Source organism: Rhinolophus hipposideros (assembly GCF_964194185.1).
Source record: "Rhinolophus hipposideros genome assembly, chromosome: 16".
Taxonomy (NCBI): Eukaryota; Metazoa; Chordata; class Mammalia; order Chiroptera; family Rhinolophidae; genus Rhinolophus; species Rhinolophus hipposideros.
Genome location: NC_138062.1, coordinates 5329334 through 5349377, shown reverse-complemented (window position 1 = coordinate 5349377; position 20044 = coordinate 5329334). Strand labels below are relative to the sequence as shown.

At 40.9% G+C, this 20044-nt stretch overlaps 1 protein-coding gene across 8 annotated transcripts in view; it reads right to left on the bottom strand.

Annotated features, from left to right (window-relative positions):
* The window catches only part of LOC308509495 (chaperonin-containing T-complex member BBS12-like), a 70365-nt gene that overhangs the window by 5399 nt on the left and 44922 nt on the right, over window positions 1-20044 (bottom strand). Inside the window, exons 4-7 of one of the 8 annotated variants that reach the window (XR_013995193.1) lie at window positions 17332-17401; window positions 16211-16321; window positions 6107-6263; window positions 1598-1698 (exon numbers count right to left, since the gene is read on the bottom strand). The gene's annotated coding sequence lies outside the window, so the exon portion shown is untranslated. Of the gene's footprint in view, window positions 1-1597; window positions 1699-4527; window positions 6264-11676; window positions 11754-16210; window positions 16325-17331; window positions 17402-20044 lie in introns of those variants that run through there. The other 7 variants (XR_013995199.1, XR_013995200.1, XR_013995195.1 and 4 more) reach the window with 7 other exon arrangements.

Genomic DNA, 20044 nt, shown 5'->3' with positions numbered 1-20044 from the left:
ATTAATTTCATTTTAAAAAGCTGTTTTTGAAAACTAGACTCCTCGTTTACATTATAGTCAATGATGGTAGAACTCGGTTCACTTTATTTTAATGAAACTGCACACAACCCAATTCCTCATGAAATCCCACTAAAATGCACAAATTACTTTCTTCTAAAATCTAGTACATGAAAAATAATTTTATCAGTCCTTGAGTCATCATTATGACCCTTAGTGATGGTATGCTCAAGCAAGCCACTCTATTTTATCTCCAGAAGTAGTAAAAGGCTCACTGTGTTTACCTTCTATGCCCAGGTTGCAGATTCTGATCTCAGCAGAATAATGGTCTGGGCTTTACGTTCACTTTGTGTCCTGGGTTTTTAAAAACAAATAAACAAGGAAAACACAAAAGTTCCTGAAATAGCCAAGGCTTGATTATGTTCCATTTGGCAATTTTATTTTTAAAAGTTGTCTTGTTACTTTGAACAGACAGCCAAGCCGCAGTCACTGTTTTCAGGTGTCCGTCTGGCTATTAATCAAGTGCCCAGTTCCTCTCACAGACTCGGTGATTTTGCCTTCCCAAGATAACCACTAAGTTCAGAAACACTAAAACTTCATGATTCTTTTTCTCCTAAGTTATCCTTGAGGTTTATTTCCCTGAGCACCATTTGACAACCCCAAAGATTTGTCTTTTACCTTTTAAAGACAGGGATGTCAGAAGTAACCAGGTTTATTCATATGTCCTACATTTTTTAATGAACTCAGCACTGTAGTGAGAGTTGAGTGGGAAGAGCTATCGAATCAAAGGAGGAGCTCAGCCTTCTTTCTATCAATTTCATTCAAATAAACTGTTATTAATATGAAATATATTACAAAGATGGCCCTTTACAGAAGGACTTGTTAGTCATTATATTCTGTGTAATCTGCTCAGATTATAGAGATTTTAATCTTGTTGTCCAGCTGTTCTTATTTCGACATTAGTTTAAAAGGGCATCCTGACCCCTCAACTCAAGAAACTTTTTTTTTCATGTGCTAAAACAAGGAGAAAAAACACACAAAACCAAACCTGTCATCTTAAAGCAACCTTGCAAGAAGTAGGGACTTGAACTTACTTTTGGGACTGCTTCTTGGTTTTGGGAAGGTGCTGTGAATGAACCCTTCAGTTATAGAAATTTAATGCAAGTCCCCACCCCCCAGTGCTACCCCTGCTCTCAACAGTCAAAAGATAAAGGACATACTGGGAAAATATGCAGTGTCTACAACATCAAAGTTAATCTTCTAAATACATAGAGACCTTAAATAGCAGTGAGAAAAGACCTACAGGTGAAGGCATAAGAACAGTAGTACACAGGAAAGGAAATATGCATGAAGTACATAAATACATAATATTCACATAGAGCAATGTTTTAAAATATGTAAATCAAATATAAAACATGTGAGCAAAAGAAATGCAAATTAAACCTAGAATGAGATATATTCGTATTGTTCTACTTCTCAGATGGGCACAGTGAAAAAGTTTAATATATAGCATTAGAGAGGATGAGGAAACAGGTCCTCCCTTTCACTGCTAGTAGAAGGTGAAACTGGCAATACTGTTCAATATTTGAAATGAGCGTACCTTTCAATCCAGCAATTTCTTTTCTAGGACTGTATCCTACAGACATATTCACAAAGATGTATGAACATACATACTTCGGCTTTGTGTGTGGTTGCAAAAGTCTGAAAAGAAGCAATAAAAATGGTTATCAGGCGAGGCTTATAAAATAAATTACAGCAGAGTTTTAATGAGTATTTTTTGAAAGCCTATCATTAACAGACGCAATTCTATAGTGAACTATTGTGGTTTTTTGTTTTTGTTTTTTAAATGAAGTCGATCTATATGTACAGCTATGAAATGATCTCCAAAAAATATTGAAAAGTGAAAAACAAGTGAAAAATGTAAGGTATACTACAATGTGTATAGTATGCTTTCATTTTCGTGAAGGGAGAACATGCATACACCATAGACAGACTATTGTAGACAGACTATTGTTGACAGACTATTTCAGGAATGTCTGCCTCTGGGCAGAAGAATTGGGTCTGAAATCTGCAGTCAAAGGAAGACTTCCCATTGTATTGTTTTTGTACTATTTGATTTTTTTTAACTATATGCATGGACTATTTTTTCCTACTTAAACAACTTATTTTAAAAGATATGTAGTGAGAAAATATAATAATTTAATATGAACTTCCTCAATAAAAACACAAAGTTAAGTGTGGAGGGTCCAGAAAGTAAAGACGCTGTGTGTCATCGCTGGCTGTAGGGCTCCAGGGTCAGCCCTCAGATATCTTCCGTACTTCCCACTAGAAGAGTGGCTGCAGCTGTATTTTGAGAGGAGATCTTTATAAGTATGCCTTCACCAGGGTCTGCCTCGTTCCTCAAAGTTGGACTTTCAGGTGTTTTAGTTTTCAGTTCCTTTACGAAAGGTGAAACCGAAATCCAGACTGAATACAAAAGGCCGAGGCCCAGGAGTAGGACCCCCTTGGCCAGCATGGATAGATGTGCATGTTCCCCAAATGTCCACAGGGCACAGTGGGACTCCCCGTTGGGAAGATGTGCCCTAACTGTCTCATGCAGCTAAGTTTTATCGTTGCTTTCTTATTTTTAAATCTATTATTATTTTAATTCCTTTAAAATGAAGGAATATTTTTTAAGATGAGCTTAAGGCTATTTTCCTTGTAACCATTTTTTTGACAAGTTGAATTAGGTTTCTTTTCATTTTTTATTAGTTTTTAATTAGTTAAGAAGCCCATTAATACAGTATCTTTTTAAAAAAATAAATGAAAGCATTACAGATAATGGAAAGAGTATCTTTGGACTCTGCCCACCTTCCCAGGCACTTCCCTTTTCTCTGCAGATGAAACCATTTTTCTTAGTTTGGGGTGTATTGTTTTGAACCTTTCTGTGTGCATTTACATCCATACATGTACTCATTGGGAAAAAACAGAGTATTGTTTTGTAGGAGTGTGTGTATCTTTACATAATGCTATATACATAAGGTTGTCCTTATCTTGCAGCAACTTGCATTTTCACTCAGTATGTCTTAGAAATGTTTCCACATTAGTTGAGTAGAGAGCTACCCTGTTCTCATTTTAACTGCTACTGAGTATTCCAGAGAAATATACCCATACCACTTAACCACTCCCTGACTTGTGTACATGTAGGTTGTACACAAGTCTTTGCTGTTACACACAACGCTGCAGCAAACATCTCCATACTAGCCTCTATGTGCATATATTAAAGCTTTTCTCCAAAGTTGTTACCTAATAATGGACTTGCTGGGTCCCTGATTTTCCCATTTTAAGAGACATTGCCAAGTTCACCTCCAAAGTGACTGCACTGAGTGTATTCCCACCAACAGTACTGACGCCTTTAAAGAGGTGCCATCCTTGCCAAAATTTGACCACCATAAAGCTGAGAACGCTACTTACTAACATAGATAAAGCCTTTCGACAAATTGGAAAGGATTAACATGAAACAAGTAAAGTTCTACATCTAAGTTTTTTAAAAAAATAAATTGGGCAAGTATAGCATGGTGGAATCTGGCTTGGAAAAATGTCACGTAGAAAAGATCACACGAAAGTAAACACAATAGCGGAATCCCAAGCCTACAATCCCCATGTGAATCTGAATCTCTCACGGAGAAAATAACGGAGGTCATCTATGCTGGCGTAGGGAACAACAACAATGCGTGGCTAGCAGAAACCAATGGGGTAAATCACTGCCAAACAAGCCAACACAACTGGGCTTCATTAATAGTGCCCAGATGGCAGGACGTTTCAATTCCTCTGATCTCTGATCACATCGGGAACACTCATGTCTTCAGGGAATGTTTCAAGACAGGGCAACACTGTGTCCCATCATCATGTATTGTGGTCATGATATAAATTCCCATGTAGCATCAGGTTCTTTTATTCAAAGACTGAGGAAGAGTGCGTCACAGCTGGAAGTCACAGGAACACGTTTCCTTCAGGTCTCCAAATTAATCCAGTAATTATAAACTCTTCCTTTGTTAGCCTTCCTAGAGACAGGACAATGAACCGTAGGGTTCTCCCATCTCTACGGTGCTAAGATTTTTTATCTTTCCTTGCAAATACTTCTGTTTTCCCAGAAATGTTCCCAAGCATCAGTTACTTTAACCTGACCATATGTGGTCACATAGCACTGCAGACCAGATTTATAACTATTATAAACTCCAACCCACCAAAACTGGCTGATTATTTGTGTTTAGAGGGAAGGAAGGAATATTTTTTCTTTCATCACTGAGACAGCATCAGCTTTGTCCGTAGCCCAAGTTTACTAGATCCTCAGCCAAAACTATGATTTTGTAACTCTTCAGCCAATGACCTCAAGCCTGGCCTACAGCAAACATCCCCTGGGATGAAAAAGGTCATTTAAACACCTCAGCCCCTAGTCACTAGGAGAATACAAAATTTCATCTCAAATTAGTATTCTTTAAGGTCTTCTCACAAAAGTAATACAGAAAGAATGAGTAATGATTTTTTTTTAAGTTGGAACAGGAGTTGACTGGATTTGAAAATTTCAAATGTTTTCTCAATACTCTTATGATAGGAAAATGCATTTCATTAATTTAAACTCTTCAAAACTCTATGCTGTCTGAAAAGCTGATGTTATTGTTGTTGTTTACAACTATATGAATGTTCATCAAGATAAGCACAAAGAAGAAAACACTGCTGTAATATAGCCAGCTAGAAATTATCATTGGTAACATTTTGCTAGTACATTAATCCCCCTTATCTTTCAAGACCCTAATGGATGCCTGAAACCATGGATAATACCAACTCCACATATTACGTTTTTTCCTATATGTATATACTTATCAGAACATTTAATTTCTAAATTAGGCACAGTAAGAGATTAACAATAACTAACAATAAAATAGAACAATTATAACAATATACTGCAATAACAGTTATGTTAATGTGGTCTTCTCTCTTGCTCTTTCTGTGATAACCAATCTGATAACCTAGATGGTTACCAAGTAACATATGGGAGGGTGGCTTATACAGGGTAGATAAGTTTCACAAAGCGGTGATTCACATCTTGGATGGGATGGTATAAGATTTCATTACGTTTTTCATAATGGTGTGCAGTTTTAAACTTGTACATTGTTTATTTCTGGAATTTTCCATTTAATATTTTCAGATGTCGGCTGACCGCGGATAACTGAAACTGTGGATAAGGAGGGACTCCCATATATTCTTCATAGATAAATGGATAGGATAGAGATATGTGTTTTATTTTGTTTTGTTCAGTTTTTACAAAGTTGGGTCATACTGAACACACTTTCATAACATTATTTTCCACTTACCAGTATATTATAAACATTTCTATGTGTTATTAAATATTTTTCTATAATTTTATTCTTAATGCCATCATATTATTCCATTGCACAGACATACCATAATTTATTTAATCCACTGTCTATAGAAATTTAGGTGTTTCTCACTGTTTAAATGATCTTACTGCTTGATTCTAATTACTTTCTTAGGATTACTTCCTTGGTTTTATTTCTTTTTGATTACCCTTTCACAGGACTCACTGGTGGACAAAAAGGCTCTGTATTAGCTGGGTATTCTGGGGAATAGGAAGGAAATCCCAGTCACGTACACTTAATTTTCAATTGTTCTTTTCTGCTCCTCATGCTCCTCATGCAATATGCATTTTTAAAGGAACCAAATGTAGAATATACATTGCCCATTTTTCTTGGTCATTTCTTTTCAGTGCTTGATTTTCATTTTCCTCCTGTTGTATTTGTTTTCCTTCAGGATTTTCTATTCATTTATCTCCCCCATTTCCTGATCCACTTAGAATAAATCCCAATGTGCCGTCACCTCCACCTCACTGGTATTAAGTACTCTTATTGACATCAATGTGTAGGCTGGAGAAAGTCTCTAACGTTTGAGAGGAGCTAGTCATGCAAGTTGTGTGGCCCTGTCTTCACTTCACTCCAGCAAATTAAAAAATCCCAAAGTACATCACTCATGCAGAGCAAACTGATGCGTATTTCTTTTAGTTTTTGCAGTTGTTGAAGGGTATTGAGTCTCTTGAGAACCTACAATCTACCTCACACCCATAAGTCACAGGTCACGACTGCTGGTGGGCGGTGACATCAGTGCCCAGGGTCAGCTCACTCTGACGTTTCCAGAAGATGTTCTCATGCAACGATCAAGCGTTCAGAGAGGAAGCGTACGCTGACACTCCAAGTGTACTTTCAACATCACTGTTAACACATAAAATGAAAAGGGGGGAGAACAGCAATTCGTGATACTGAAACTGAACTCGTTTCTTTCAGGCATAGAAAAAAAGAAAAACTACGAGTATGTGTTCAAGGCATGGACATTGCACATTTGAGACAAGCTGTCTGGCACAGGGTATGTCAATAATAAGGCCTATTGCTGCCCCACCCCCTCAGTTGTCTCAGGAAATTCTACCATATTGTCTTGATCCATTAATTTTTTCAACCTCTAAGACCATTTCGCACTTGTTTTTTCTAAAAGTTCCAACCAAGCCACGCTCTTAGTTGACTCCTTGCTTTACTTCTTATTTCACTGAACATGATGGAATCAATCAGAATAGAATTCCCTCAATTTCCAGCCATGAGCTAGCCAGCCTACCTGACCCCTGCCCTGCCCTCTGCCCAGCTTCCCCTCAGCATCAGGCCACATTTCCTCTCCTTTTTCGTTGAAGGGCTTTCCTCCAGCTTCAGTTTCCCTCCTTTCTAACAGAACCTTCTCATCAGCATAAAAATATGTAGCTGCTTCCCATCCTCAAGAGCCCCTCCCTTCCCTCGACGCCACACCCCTCTCCAGATACCAGCCATTTCCTGCTTCCCTCCACTGCAAAATTCCTCAAGCCTTGTCTAATAGTCTGCCTCTTCCACTTCCACCCATTTGTTCCTGTGTTTTAAGCCTTTGATTTCATCTAGTGCTTAAGTAACTGTGTGACAACAGAAGTAATGAAGACAAAAAGGACTTCACCCACATTCCACGAGCCTAAGACATCGGTTCTTCTTATGTTGCTTGTGCTCCCTTCTTCTGGTTGCTCATTGGCTAATGTCCTTTTCTGCACTGCTGCAATCATAGGCTAGGAATATTTTTGTGTTCTACTCTCCTTAGCTAATGTTATAATTTCCTATCTTTCTCCATGACTTACAGAATTCCTATTTTAAGAATGAAATTTCACCAAGTGGATATGTATATGATTCATTTCACTCTCCACTGTTTGGAGCCTTTAGATGGCATTTTACCATCGTTACAAATGCTGCTGTGGTCAAGCACCTCGTGCACAGCATTCACCAACGGCCTTTGTGCGAAGTGACTGTTCACAAATACTGTACAGGAATCATTTACAAAGTGGCATAACTGTCTTGTGAAATAGTGGCTGGTATTTGCTACCGTAGCCCCCCCACCCCACTCTATGGTTTCACTTCAGTGGTTTCAGTCACCCACCAACCGCAGTTCAAATATTACATGGAAAAATCCAGAAATAATTCATAAGTTTTAAATTGTGTGCCATTCTGAGTAGCGTGATGAAATCTCGGATGATCCAGAGGGCTAGTTCAGTGCTTCTCCCCTTCTTTCATTGAAATGAAACCTTCAAAACATTTAACTACTCACATCCTCCCTTATTGTCCAAATCTTGATTTTGGATGAGATAATTAGAGGACTTCAATCCCAGACTATTACCATGTTTTCTCTCACAGAATATACCTCCTGTTTCAAAATTCTTAACAGAGTATAGTCCCCAGTTAACTATCATCAGTCATTGAGATTTAATTGTAAATATTATAAGATTCATTGCTCATCAATGTTTCCTGAATGTTTCATCTTCCCTATCATGCAATTTGATTCTCTTTCAGTTATTTTGTCAGAATGGTCTATGGATATTTCCAGAGCCCTTGCAATGTGTGAAAACTACGTGGCTCTCACGTAGTGAGATTGGTAACTAATGTGACTGGTAACTTTCCTTCATGTAGGGAAATGGTCTGGAAACGTAAATGCAAATTGTCTGTTTCAATCAAAACTGCAGATAAGAAATCCATTACTAGTAGTCTGGTTATCTTCCCTTTGTAAGTTACTGTGAAAGTTCTATTCTTTGTCTGGAAGTGTAAGATTTTCTGCTATGATGCCAAATGATATCCTAATTCCATCATTCCTTCCACATTAGGTAGCACTATACTGTAAAGAAAAGCTTTCTTTCTCATCATTTATTTCTGTACATTAGTATGGACTTATGGAAGCTTATCTTATTAAATAGGCAATAATCTGGTTCTATGATGAAAGATTTCCCTCTACCTTTCTGAGCTCTTGGTTGAGGCTCCCTGTGATAAAAGACAGATTTAAAAAAGGGAAAAACAAGCAGAAGTTTATTAACATGTATACCTCATGTATACATGGGAGATACCCAGGAAGACTCAGTAACTCTCCAGATGGCCCAAGCTTCCACCTTAAATACCATCTTCAGCTAAAGACAAAAGAAAGATGTTAAAGGAGGAAGGGAGAAGCCAGTTATGGGAGGTGACCAGGAAATGCACGGAAAAGGGCAAGGTTTGTTATCCAACCCGGGACTTCACTAACAGTGTTCTCTTGTGATTTAGTCATTCACCCCATCCTGGTACTGAGAGGGAGACACTCACAAATGGAGATTTCTTTTATAAATATAAGTCCCTTACAATATGGCAACTTCTACTCTGTTTCAGAGCTTCTCCTGTGTTGCAGTTTCTCAAAATAATCAGCTGAAAATAATCCTTATGCCAAAGATGCATATTTTGGGGTGGCATATTTGACCCCCTTTATAAGAGCCCCTGCATTTTCAATTTGCTTCTATATTCCTTTCTAGGAATATGTATATGCTCATATTATACATATATATATATACACACATATATATATACACATATATATCTATATATAAAAAATGAAATCATATCATGTATATATTACCTGCCTTTTTTCAACTGGAAAATTTGTTTTATATCTCAATGTAGTATATTTTCAGCATCATTTTATTGGCTGCATAATATTCCATTATATAGACGTACTATTAAATTATTTAACAAATTACTCATTACTGGACATACAGATTATTTCTAGCTTTTCAACATTATATGAGCCAGGAATTTGGGTTTATAGGTAGACTTGGGTTAAAATTCTTCTTCCATCACTTATTAGCTGTATTACCTTAAAACAAATTCACCTGTCTGAGTTTCAATTTGCTCATCTACAAAATGAGGAAAATAATAGAATCTCAGAGGGTTTTTTTTCTTTTTATACAAAGCACTTAGTATCTGGTACATAGTATTTGCTTATTTAATTTTTCCGCCGTTTCCTCAGGTATAAAATAAGAGGACGATAGTATCCAACTCACAGGGTTTTGGGAGAAATAAATAAGTTATTATGTGAAGTACATAGAATCAGAACTCAGTAACTGTTAACAGTATGACTATCAACTATAAACCAACTCAGAGCTGACTGACTGATAATGAATTATCAAATAAAAGTTCAAAAAGTGAAAGATAAATTACAAATATTTATTTATAAATAGACAAAAATGCTTAAATTATTTTTTTTGCAAATATTTCATTGACCCAAACATCTGATGCCAAAGGCTTATGTGGCCTTGCCTCTGTTTACTCTGGTGAGCTTCTGGAACACACGGGATAGCTGTAGTTTTTATTTAAAATACTAAGCTCGTTCTCAACCATGCTATAATATTATTTCTGGTCCTTAAACCAGAAATAATATTCCCTCTTCAACTGTGTTTCCTAGAATGAAGAAAAACAGTATTTCCTTTCCCTGGTTCCATATTGTTTTATTTAGCTGCCAGATATATTTTGAACTATACTCTTAGGTCTTTTTAATTATTCTCTCATAGTAGGCATTTGGGACCTAGGGCAAATGTCCACTGCTGCCTATTTGAAACACCTTGAACAAATTTAAAGTGGCTTCCTGTCCCATTCTTTTCCATCCCATTCTCTTCTCTAGGGACCAGATCCTGCAAGTTCAGACATGCCCTGTGAAGGGCCGCCCCTGGGGAGGGTAACTGACCTAGGGATTCCCTACTGGGCCTTAACTGGAAACCTCTGGAAGCTCTTGTGTTTCCACATTCATTTTCCATTTGCCTTCTGGCACATAGCCTCCTCTCCAGCAAACGTCCTAGCCTTTAAGTATCTCAGGATGGGCCTGTGCTTTTCCAAGCCTCTGGTCTTACTGCTCCCTCTGGGCAGTGGCAGGGTTGTCCCTCTCCTCCGAAATCTCCGTTTACTTAGTTGGAGGCACCCACAGCCTCAGGGAGGATTAAAATTATTAAAGCAGAACTGCAATAACAAAGAAAGAATTGTTGTTCAGCTTTTGTGTTTCAAGAATAGACCTTTGAAACCCATAGCTGAGACAATAGTTACTAAAGAAAAAATTAAAAAATCAGGGCTTTTTTAGAGAAAAAACTGTGGGTTTTTTTTCGTTTTTGTTCCAAAAAGTTAAGTTTTAAGTAATCAACAGAAAAAAACACCCAAATGAAGTTTGACATAAACACTACCTTATAAAGAAAGTGGATGCGGACCCATGGGGCCAGAGACTGGAAAAGCACTGCTCCAGCTGAAGGCGACTCAGTAAAGCGACTCAGAGGAGGTGGCTGGCGTGTGGGTCAGAGAAGGGGCTCGTCCTGCTTCCTTTTGGGTTACAACCCTGCAGGGTAGCTGATGAGGATCTACTGGAAAGTTCTCAGAATGCCCAGCCGGGAGCCTCATGTCCTAAGATGCAATCTGCCTCAGAGACCCACACACCTTGTTCACCCACCAAAGAATGGGGTGGAGCGCAGTCACTGATGCCCCCAAGGCCTGGGTGTGGGGGGGATGTCTGGGGGAGAGGGTTATGAGAGACAGACAGACAGAGAGAAGGGCTGTAGGGCCCTCTAGGCTGGGGTGGGGCTATGTGTGGGGATACGTGAGTCCTCAGTGAAGTCTCAGTTGACAGAGGCCTCCTAAAGACCAAATGGGTTAGTACTTCTGTGCGGTACCAGTGTCGTGACTGCTAATAAATGGAGACGACCAGATGACAGAGTGGTAGAAGACCAAAGGTCCAGACACTGGCCCAATGCCTGGACACCTTAGAAGCTCCTTCTCATGGGCACTGTTAATCCCTCCCACCCCCTTTATTTGAACAGCAACCCATCCTCAGCTGCTCTGAGTGTTTGTTGGCCGATAGTAGTTCCTGGAGCCACCCTTCTCCAGAGAACTTCCCTCATCAGGGAACTGCCCCAAATCCACCCCACCCAACCATGGCACCAAGGCTGACCAACATGGGGAAAACAACTTATCCCCGTTGCCTCAGGGGCATCAACTCTGTGGTGCCGCTTCACTCCAGGGCTGGATTGCAGCAGAAATCCCACTGCACCAGCTTCTTCTGAGGCGTCCTGCTGCCTTCATTTCCTCACGCTTTCTTTTGAGAACATTCCATCAATCAATCGCTGCACAAGAACCCTGCCTCAGGCTCGGCTTCTAGAATCTAACTGGACACACCCCAAACACAGACGCCCGTTTGGGAGAATTGAGGGGTTGGGGAAAACTCTACCGACTTTTAGTCATGGAAAAGTTTAAGACATTACATTTCTCTGAAGCCGCGAGGAGCCTGCCGTACCTGGAGGCCTTTACTTTCCATCCTCCTGGTCAGAAGTCTTCTCGTCCTTTACACCTCTTCACAGCACCTTCTTTCCTGGCATTGTGTCTAATGTGTAACCAAAAGGTCAGGACAGCCGGCCAAAAAACAACACAAAACAACACTGAGCATGTTCCCTGCCAGGTGAAGAGGAGCATGTCACTCAAGAAATGATGACACAGGTCTCTGCGAGCATGGAGTTAGGAAAAGACCTAGACAGAGGTCACAAGGGGGGAGAGTCACCGAATGAGCCAGGTTTGGAGGTCACGTCTCTGGGTGGCTCACAGGCAGACTGGAAACTCGTCCTTCCAGCTGGCCGTCACACTGGCCCTGTTGTGGGAGGGAGGACCTGTCCCCACAGCCCTCAGCGAGGTCCAGGACGCAGTGCATGGGGATTTCCGGCATGCTCAGGGCTGTGTGCTGGCCACACTGATTGGGCAGAATGTTCTGCTAACTGTCGTTAGCAGTGTTCGTGCTTGTGTTCTTCACAGGCTGGAGCTCTCCGGGAGGAGCCCCAGCTTCTCACCGACTCACACCCCACAAAGCCTGGCACTGTGCTATTCAGCCGGCGGCACAATAGTCGTTTAACTTTTCTTTGCATGACGCACTCTCAACACTGGCTGTGAAGGCGCCTCTGTTCTCTGGGATCAGAGGAAGGCTCACTGGGCTTCTCCTGCCAGCTTATTAACCCTGAAGAAATCATCAGCGTTACACTGCCTAAAACACTGCATTGGGCCCAAAAGCTGAGTTTCAATGGGGTATAAAAGCAGGTGGTAGTAACAAGATGTGGGAAGCAGAGCAAGGCGAGGCCCCGAGTCCTGCCAGGGAAGGACAGAGCACTCGCTGCCTCCCACGAGGTGACCGCGACTGTCAGGATCCAGAACAAGGGCTGACAACACCTGGCAAGAGAGCTACTCTTCCCCCATCCTCGCCCATCAAACCACCGCCCTTCAATCACTAACATCCCAGAGACGGGCTCAGAATCTTTCACAGAAGCTCCAAGTAGCTCCTACCCATCGGTTAGAACAGGCACAGGAGCTGAAACCTATCTGCCACGGGAGGGTGGCAGCAGTCAGGTCCTGCAAGAAATTAACGGCACGTCCAGCCATTTAATCCTCCGTTGGCAGAAGTCCGAGTAGGATTGGAGAAGGCTGCACCCTGCCGTACTGTGGAGTTAGTCACAGCGGGAAGTTATTACAACCTGCAGGTCCGCAGGAGCAAGCTTAGCGAGCAGGTACCAGAGTCTAGATCTACGGGCTGCCAGGAGCTGTGGTCTGGGGGGGGGGGGGGGGCTGTAGCTAACTTCCCAGGACCCTGCGAGGAAAGAGAGCCGAGAATAGGTCCCTGACCTCATCCTCTTCCTAGATCCCAGGGACCTTCCAGTGCGTCCTATTGGCCAAACCAACTGGAACCCAGAAGGCAGAATCAATCCTTTTGATGCTCTCCATACAGATGTGCGTGCCAGGCTGCAAAGCAGGATGGAGGCAGTGGAGAAGGGACACGGAGGCCTCAGAGAACCTGTGGCCCCGTGGGGAGACTGCCTTTCTAGGGAATCGAGAACTGGGGGCAGAGCTGTAACCAGGGGTACCCAGGCTCTGACTGCAGATCGGTACATCCTGTCGTAGTGAGTCTGGTTCAAGAAGCAGGACAGGTTCTCCATACTTTCTTCCTCAGCAAACACCCACGCCCTTTGCTGCCATTACTGCTGCTCTGAGTGTCCTCCTGGATTTGTAATCTCAGCCTCCGTCTGGAGGCACAGCCGTCTCATACCACTTACCTGGTGGACACACCTCCCTACATGAGGCACCAGCACACACTGAAGCAGGCCACGTCACACTCACTGTGTCCCCTGGGAAATGGTTATGGCCCGATGGTTTACCTTTCAGCACACTGGCTCACTACACTGCAGTTGTCTCGGCTCAGAGGCTTTCTAGATGTTTTCTGTCTGCCAGCCCAGGTCCTTTAAGAACAGTCCCACCCGGGCTGCATGGCCACGGTCTTACAGGATACTCTCTTCCCTGGCCTCAGGTGACCAGTTCAAGGCAGAACCAGCGAGCCTCTGAGGAGCAATGCTACGCAGTGGTTAGTGGCTAGAACACAGCAGTTAGTACACAGGGGTTAGTACACAGGGGTAGTTAGGGACCCTGGAGTCAAGTGGCAGGATTTCCATTGCTGGGCTACTGCCCTTGAGCTCCATACAAACCTCAGGACACACCAGTGACCATGTTTGCCATGTGAAAAAAGTGCTGCTATAGGAGGAAAGGTTGGTGTCAGCCTGCAAGGAGGAGAGAGGTGAGAGACCCGTGGGCTGCCGTTTCGGTCCCTGGCTCCCACTGATCCCAGGGCTGGCTTCCAGCCCACTTTGGATTTTGGGAACTTTCTGCCTAAGCTAGTTCAATTTTACCTTCAGTTACCTGGCTATAACCAAGGTAACTAACACCTTTAGCTCCCAAGTTCTTGTGATTACCAAGTCCCAGAGATTCTGCTTCAGAAATCCCTCGGGCTTTGTTTCCTCTTGTGCATTCCCGCTCACTCCTTTTTCTGGGCAATGCAAATACCTGCTAACCAATCTCTGTAGCTACAGTCTAACCTACAGTCTGCGATAAGTCATTTTTCTGAACTGGAGCCTGCCACACTCTTCCTCCCCCGGGCGACCTGCACTGTCTTCTGAATAAAGGACAATCTCAGTGAAACCAGCGGTGTCACCTATCTTCTCAGGCTATCTTCCCCGCCCCACCAACTGCTCAACACTCTTTACCCTGCAGCTGAAAGGAATGGCTTGCTCATCATTCCTCTACCCGTCACTGTGTCTGTGTCACTGCTCAGCCTGCTGGGTTCCCATCAGTCCTGCCATCCTCTCTGCCATCATTTCTATGAAAATCTCACCATCCTGCAAAGCCCACACTACATGACTCTTTCCCATAGACTTTTCTGGTTTCCCCGAGCAAAATGATGTCTCTGGAGCGCCTCTACCGTCACATACCTCACTTAAGGTGTTTATGCAACTCCCATTTTGGATGTTAATCACTTGTGTGCACAATTTATTTCATCCACTAGCCTGTAAGTTCCTGGAGGACCAGTTTTACTTAACTTGATAACCTCCAAAGTGACTAGCTACCATGTAGAAGGTATTTAAAACATGTTTGTTGAAGATAATTAATTGAGAAATAATGTTCTCTGGTAGATTGGGCACAAAAAAGCTGAACATGTGTGTGTGGAGGGAGAGAGAGAGAGAAAGACAAAGGGAGAGAAAGATATATTTGAAGAGCTGAATTAATTTCCACACCACAAATGAATTCAAGATGCACACAATTTGGCCAGTAATGCCAATTTTGCCTTGTATTACTATTTTTGTTTGTCACTCTGACATGACAAAACTGATTTAACACTTTTATACTTTAATTCATTTTCTATTTAATTTTCTTCCAAGTTTCTGTGTTTTATTTTTATTGTGTTACAATTTTATAGTTCAATTTCCAAGCTTAAAAAAGTACTCCAAAGATACTTTTTTGGGTGTATCACATATGGTTCTTAACAATGTAACTATAATAAAGGCAAACTGTGCTCTTAGCCCAAGTCAATAAGAAGTTCCACCAAGTGTTCCCTATTAGCTTGACTGACCGCATACTCAGTTTAACACAGCAAGCGATGACCAGAAATGCAGGAGGTTCACGTAACATAGGCCACACTTACTTTTTCAAAAGCATGTTTCTGTTTCTCTTCTGTTACAGTTCTAGATAATCTGATCCTTTAAATGAGAATTAAAACTAATATTCTGGGAAAATTTAATCTTATTAAAAACAACGGCCCACAAAAATAAAATCTTTTGCTTACAATGTATAGGTAGCATGTATCTTCCCTTTTTATTCAAATATTAACAGTGATTCTTTTATAACAGGAACAACTTTTGCATAACAAAAGCATCAAGCGGGTCAGTACAGGTTACTAAGAGAAATTTTTGGACTAAACATGTACAACACCCATGTGGGAAATGGGTGCGCAGTTCTCTTTCCTGAGGTGTGCCATTTGGAAGTGTATCGCACTTCCTGAGTGGGTCCTTCCCTCTAATGTCCGCCCAATGCAGGCAGGCAGGTAAAAGCAAGAAGCCAGACAGTAAGTAGATTCATTTGGAAGATGAGCCTTATGATTACCCCAATCCTAACCTTAGGAACATTTCAGATGGATTACAGGAACAGCATGCTATAGAGAAAAAATAGTTTAAAAGAATCTGAGCCATGACATAATATCTATACTTGGTCTTGTAGGGGAAGAAAATTTTCCCCTACTCTCTTAGGGTCTCCCGCTGAGCCTGGGAATTAAGGTGACATAAAGCAGATTAGTAGGTGAAAAGCATACGGACTTTATTTTTACATGTACATGGAGGTTTCACAGGAAAAGGAAGGCCCAAAGAAGTGGCTGGGCCTAATGTTTATATACTAGGTTGAACAAAGAGAGACAGTTGTGGAAAAGCGACTAAACTATGTGGGGAGACTAAAGGACAGTAAGAGTTATTTACCAAGGTCCGTTGTACTGATTTCTCTCAGCCTCAACTCCCCGTCTCTGGTGATAAGAACGGTCCTTTCCTCCTGGTAAAGGGAGGGCATCATTCACGTGGGGGTTTTATCTCCTGCTTTCAGGAAGAAAAGGGACGGTTAGACCACCCCTTCTTGCATCTGCTATTTTTCAAGTGCCGTTAGCACAAAATAATGTATATGCCCATGTGGCTTTTTTCTTGGGGGGGGGGGGCATATTCTGCCACTCTTAAGCTTCAATGTGGATTCTAAGGTAAGTTCACCTTGATGGGTTTTAAAAGATGATGAGAGCAAAAATGACCGAGCTGTAGGAAAATAGGACAGTTAAAGGGATATAGTGTAGAATGTAGAACATTCTTTTATTGGTGTTGCCTCTTCCATGCTAGTCTCCTCTCGATGAGCAAAACTTAGGAAGATAAACTAGGACCAATAACTGACAGTGAACTAGGTCTGCTTCGTGCACATGTCTCTGTCCTAGTTAGTATTCTTGAACTGAGAACCCCCGATAATTATCCATCTTGACATGAACTGTGGCTAACCCCCAAATCCTTTTTATCTTCTGTAATGCATTATGTTTTTACAAAATGAGTTTACTTCTTTCCGTCTTGTTTGTACTTAGGCTAATTAATAAGAAATTGGGTTATGATATCATAGGAAACACTAAAGCAATAGTCAGAGAAAGCAGCACAGCAGCAAGTTACATCCCCCCAGCTGATATTAAACATTTTTTGATAAACAAAAAAAAATTAATAAGCATGCAGATTATGGGAAGTAGACTGCATTCCAGGTTTTGGCTTGTCCTTTTTGCATGTTTAATACACAAAATGTGTGCTTGCTGCAGTGCTGGTGTAAGTAAAACCCCTAGGAATGGGACATGGGCCAAACACAGACCAGATACCCTGCGTCCGCAGCCAGCTCACAATTTGTTCTTGTTTTCTCTGCCTTCTTTTGCACATACTCTGTTTCCCAAAGGACAGCTTTGTTTTGTAAACACTAAGAAAAGAAATCACATATTATGACCACTGACTTCTTTCTCCTAAATGGCTTCAGTAACAACCTGAATAACCTGAAAGTATAAGACAAGATTTCTGAGTGACATACATACCAGGCTGTGGAATGTGACTTCCTGGCCATTTTGACGACAACAACAAATGCAGCTGCTTAATCACTGAAAACTGAGAAGAAAAACTACTTTTTAGAAAAGGAGATTGTTAGATTGTGTCTTCTAATCTTTTTTAACATACCAGCCTCAATCTAAAGTAAAAATTTCCAACATAGAGTATTTTGTTAGTTTTACAAAAAGGGAAAACCAAAAATGTTGAACATTTTCAGCCTAACTGAATAACATAATAATTCCAATATAGCAATTTTGATTCTTTAGAAAATAACGATGGGATAAAACAGGAAAATAAAAACCAAAGGAAAAACTGTACATATCACACATGATTTGGGTAATGATGTTGACTTTATTTGGATGATTCTTTGTATATTTAAAAGCACTTCCACATACAGTGTCTTTCTGATCTGCACAACAATCCTATTGACTATTACAGAACGAGCCTCCGACATAGAACCCAGAAGAAATTCCTTGTTTATCCTTGTAATTGAGCAACAACAACAACAATAGCTGGAAAATAGTATATCTAATAAAATGTTCAGTTGATGATGGTTGTTTTTTTTTTGATTTGGGAAAAGATATAGTACAAAACTTAAGCTGGAATGGAAAGAACAGGTTGGTAAGGGACTGATTTGCTCTAAAAGCAGGAATTGGCATCAGTATATGCTCTAACAGCCTAATGGAAATGCTGCTTGTTTTCCAACATTTAAAATTGCTTTTAAATCTGTGTTCCCTTAAAATATTTATATTACAGCTTCTTCAAAGTCAAGAATCTTCTGAGTTTGAACAGCATCCATTTCTTTTTCTTTCTCCTTCTTCTACTATTTCTCCTCTCCTTCTACTTCTCCTCTTCCTTCTTTATTCATTTCACTTTCCTTTTTCCTAAATACTTCAAGGAATTTCTTGCCATATTTGTTGCAGTTGTGGGGTTAAAAAAAATGTAGATTTCTCCTTCTCTCTCTCTCTTTCTCTCTCTCTCTCTCTCTCTCTCTCTCTCTCTCTCTCTCTCTCTCTCTCTCCTGACAATGGGTACTGAATACTAATTTTCTTTGAATTATTTGTGCATAAATAAGCCAGTCACAATCAGATTAGGAACTATTATATACTAATTCTCAGAGAGAGTATAAAAGAATAATTGGTACTGTAGAGAAAAAAGGAAACCCCAAAACACTTAAATTTCAAGTGTTGTGACTACGATTAGGAATCAGAAAATCCCTTCACTCCACACATCAGAAATGCTGTGAAAATGGGGAGCAGTCAGCACCTGCATGAGGTTAGAATGCAATTTAATTTCGGTGATTTTCTGGCATATTTATTTTCAAAAACTGGTGGAAAAACTGAACAGAGAATTGAAGCTACAAGGAAAGAGAAACTGAATAGCATTATTGGACAATTTGATAGCATACTATGCTGTCATTTAAAAAATTCAGCATCCCACTATTATATTTTGGAAAATCTTTTAAATGAAGTGTTAACACTGCCACTTCTTTCCCAATGGACACAAACAATTACATGCATCTATCACCAGTTCAGATTTCTTCTCCATGTAAATGAATGCAGTAGAATGCTTTCCTGTGAGTCACACTTCAGAGCAAGCTGTCCAATGCATTTGTGTAAAAACTTTTAGTGAGAACACTGTTTAGATATAGTTTGTTGTTCTCCATTAATCATTTAATCAGGGTCCTACAGTATTTTGCAAATCTATAAACAGGAAATCCTGTGTGTGATGCCTTCTTCTGGTCTGTGTCTTCTTGTAATATTACCCTTCTAACGTAAATGCTAGTAGTCAGACGGCTAAATAAGCACCAGATTCCAGAAGCAAAAGAATAAATTAGAAGGATGGAATCCAGGACGAACTCATTAGGCTGAAACACTATGGAAGCTAAACCAACCAGCGGCTCATTTTCTGTCCCACAGCCTTTTATATTTTCTAAACTTTTGGCACCACACAGAGACAAACATGCATAGAAAGGGTCTACTGGAGACGTGGAAAAACCTTTTTCTTTTATGCCTGCGTTATGCAGAAGACTCACACCATCATCAGCAGTAGAATCAAACACTGTTCCAATGTGTCTGGGCATGTTTGGGACACTGAATTTGTTTAAAGCTAAACTCCCCGTGGACTCCTGAAATTGTGATGGTGGGAGAGGGCGCAAACTGTCAATAAAACCGTAGACATACTTTAACTTCAAGCTGGGATCCCCACTGCACACAGATACACAGAGGCTGTTAGCACACCTGTACTTATGACAGCCGTATCCTGTCATTTCTACATTCTCACTGCACGCCCACGTTCTCACTGCACGCCCACGTTCTCACTGCATGCTCATATCCAGGAGTTACTATATCTAAATAAAGCTGATGGAGACCAGAACAAGTGGAGTGGGTCAGTGCTACCATCATCTTAATGGCTACGCCTAATAGAGATCTAGGCTCTTGAGAGGGAAGGATGTCGTTTGCTTGTTCTTCATAATCTTAAATGCTGCATACATGCCTTAGTGTCATACTAAACCATATCCATTCGTCATGAAACAGTAAACACCACCAGCGCTAGCGGTCTTCAGATACAAGGAACTCAGCTGTGCAAACAACACCCAGGGAGGAGCTCCACTCCAACGATCTGTGTCCCTTAGTTCACATGGTGAACGTCTATCGGTGTGTGCAATGCACAGGCTATTTTATATGTACTGCACAGCACAGT